Genomic DNA, 2500 nt, shown 5'->3' with positions numbered 1-2500 from the left:
TTAGACCGCTCGGCCACGCTACCTGGTCATTGACTGCAGCAACAGAAATCGCAAAGGGGCATCATCACCAATAGCTAGTGGGAAAATTGTATTCAAAGCGTCGTGGCTGAAACACATTTTTAAGGACGTCATTACGTGAAAAAAAGTCAGTTGGTACCGGCGGGATTTGAACCCAAACCTCCAAAGAATGCAGAGTCTTAATTCGGCACAAACGTCCACCCGGCCCCATTACCAATACGTTCGAAGCGCTTCCAGAAATGGCCAATGGGCATCATCACCAGGAGCTTGTCGTGAAATTATTTTAATAGTGTCGAAGCTAAAACAAATATTTTGCAGGTTGTGTTTTACATTAAACAAGATTTGGCAGCGGTGGGATTTGAACCCACGCCTCCAAAGAGACTGGAGCCTTAATCCAGCGCACTAGACCGCTCGGTCACGCTACCTGGTCATTGACAGCAGCAACAGAAATCGCAAAGGGGCATCATCACCAATAGCTAGTGGGAAAATTGTATTCAAAGCGTCGTGGCTGAAACACATTTCTAAGGTCGTCATTACGTAAAAAAGTCAGTTGGAACCGGCGGGATTTGAACCCAAACCTCCATAGAATGCAGAGACTTAATTCGGCACAAACGTCCACCCGGCCCCTTTACCAATATGTTCGAGCGCTTCCAGAAATGGCCAATGGGCATCATCACCAGGAGCTTGTCGTGAATTGATTTTAATTGTGTCAAAGCGAAAACAAATATGTTGCAGGTTGTGTTTTACATAAAACAAGGTTTGGCAGCGGTGGGATTTGAATCCACGCCTCCAAAGAGACTGGAGCCTTAATCCAGCGCCTTAGACCGCTCGGCCACGCTACCTGGTCATTGACTGCAGCAACAGAAATCGCAAAGGGGCATCATCACCAATAACTAGTGGGACAATTGTATTCAAAGCGTCGTGGCTGAAACACATTTTTAAGGTCGTCATTACGTAAAAAAGGCAGTTGGTACCGGCGGGATTTGAACCCAAACCTCCAAAGAATGCAGAGACTTAATTCGGCACAAACGTCCACACTGCCCCTTTACCAATACGTTCGAAGCGCTTCCAGAAATGGCCAATGGGCATCATCACCAGGAGCTTGTCGTGAAATGATTTTAATTGTGTCGAAGCTAAAACAAATATTTTGCAGGTTGTGATTTACATAAAACAAGATTTGGCAGCGGTGGGATTTGAACCCACGCCTCCAAAGAGACTGGAGCCTTAATCCAGCGCCTTTGACCGCTCGGCCACGCTACCTGGTCATTGACAGCAGCAACATTAATCGCAAAGGGGCATCATCACCAATAGCTAGTGGGAAAATTGTATTAAAAGCGTCGTGGCTGAAACAGCTTTTTAAGTTCGTCATCCCGTAAGGCAGTTGATACCGGCGGGATTTGAACCCAAACCTCCAAAGAATGCAGAGACTTAATTCGGCACCAACGTCCACCCGGCCCCTTTACCAATACGTTCGAAGCGCTTCCAGAAATCGCCAATGGGCATCATCACCAGGAGCTTGTCGTGAAATGATTTTTATTGTGTCGAAGCTAAAACAAATATGTTGCAGGTTGTGTTTTACATAAAACAAGATTTGGCAGCTGTGGGATATGAACCCACGCCTCTAAAGAGACTGGCGCCTTAATCCAGCGCCTTAGACCGCTCGGCCACGCTACCTGGTCATTGAATGCAGCAACAGAAATCGCAAAGGGGCATCATCACCAATAACTAGTGGGAAAATTGTATTCAAAGCGTCGTGGCTGAAACACATTTTTAAGGTCGTCATTACGTAAAAAAAGGCAGTTGGTACCGGCGGGATTTGAACCCAAACCTCCAAAGAATGCAGAGACTTAATTCGGCACAAACGTCCACCCGGCCCCTTTACTAATACGTTCGAAGCGCTTCCAGAAATGGCCAATGGGCATCATCACCAGGAGCTTGTCGTGAAATGATTTCAATTGTGTCGAAGCTAAAACAAATATTTTGCAGGTTGTGTTTTACATAAAACAAGATTTGGCAGCGGTGGGATTTGAACCCACGCCTCCAAAGAGAGTGGAGCCTTATTCCAGCGCCTTAGACCGCTCGGCCACGCTACCTGGTAATTGACAGGAGCAACAGAAATCGCAAAGGGGCATCATCACCAATGACTAGTGGGAAAATTGTATTCAAAGAGTCGTGGCTGAAACACATTTTAAGGTCTTCATTACGTAAAAAAAGGCAGTTGATTCCGGCGGAATTTGAACCCAAACCTCCAAAGAATGCAGAGACTTAATTCGGCACCAACGACCACCCGGCCCCTTTGCCAATATGTTCGAGCGCTTCCAGAAATGGCCAATGGGCATCATCACCAGGAGCTTGTCGTGAAATGATTTTAATTGTGTCGAAGCTAAAACAAATATTTTGCAGGTTGTGTTTTACATAAAACAATGCTTGGCAGCGGTGGGATTTGAACCCACGCCTCCAAAGAGACTGGAGCCTTAATCCA

General features: G+C 46.2%; 4 non-coding genes across 4 annotated transcripts in view; all 4 read right to left on the bottom strand.

The window, feature by feature from the left end:
• TRNAL-AAG (transfer RNA leucine (anticodon AAG)) overlaps nucleotides 1–23 on the bottom strand; it is an 82-nt gene extending 59 nt beyond the window's left edge. Inside the window, exon 1 of the tRNA in view lies at nucleotides 1–23. This exon is cut by the window's left edge and continues 59 nt beyond it. This is a non-coding gene — a tRNA (tRNA-Leu).
• Nucleotides 24–778: 755 nt separating this feature from the next.
• Nucleotides 779–860, bottom strand: TRNAL-AAG (transfer RNA leucine (anticodon AAG)). Its single transcript has one exon. It is a non-coding gene; the product is annotated as a tRNA-Leu (tRNA).
• Nucleotides 861–1196: 336 nt separating this feature from the next.
• TRNAL-AAG (transfer RNA leucine (anticodon AAG)) lies at nucleotides 1197–1278 on the bottom strand. Its single transcript has one exon. It is a non-coding gene; the product is annotated as a tRNA-Leu (tRNA).
• Nucleotides 1279–2446: 1168 nt separating this feature from the next.
• The window catches only part of TRNAL-AAG (transfer RNA leucine (anticodon AAG)), an 82-nt gene continuing 28 nt past the window's right edge, over nucleotides 2447–2500 (bottom strand). The window contains exon 1 of the tRNA in view: nucleotides 2447–2500. This exon is cut by the window's right edge and continues 28 nt beyond it. This is a non-coding gene — a tRNA (tRNA-Leu).

This window comes from Lampetra planeri, chromosome 60 (assembly GCF_965212315.1).
Source record: "Lampetra planeri chromosome 60, kcLamPlan1.2.h2, whole genome shotgun sequence".
NCBI classification, from domain to species: Eukaryota; Metazoa; Chordata; class Hyperoartia; order Petromyzontiformes; family Petromyzontidae; genus Lampetra; species Lampetra planeri.
This window is presented reverse-complemented; position numbering and strand designations above follow the sequence as displayed.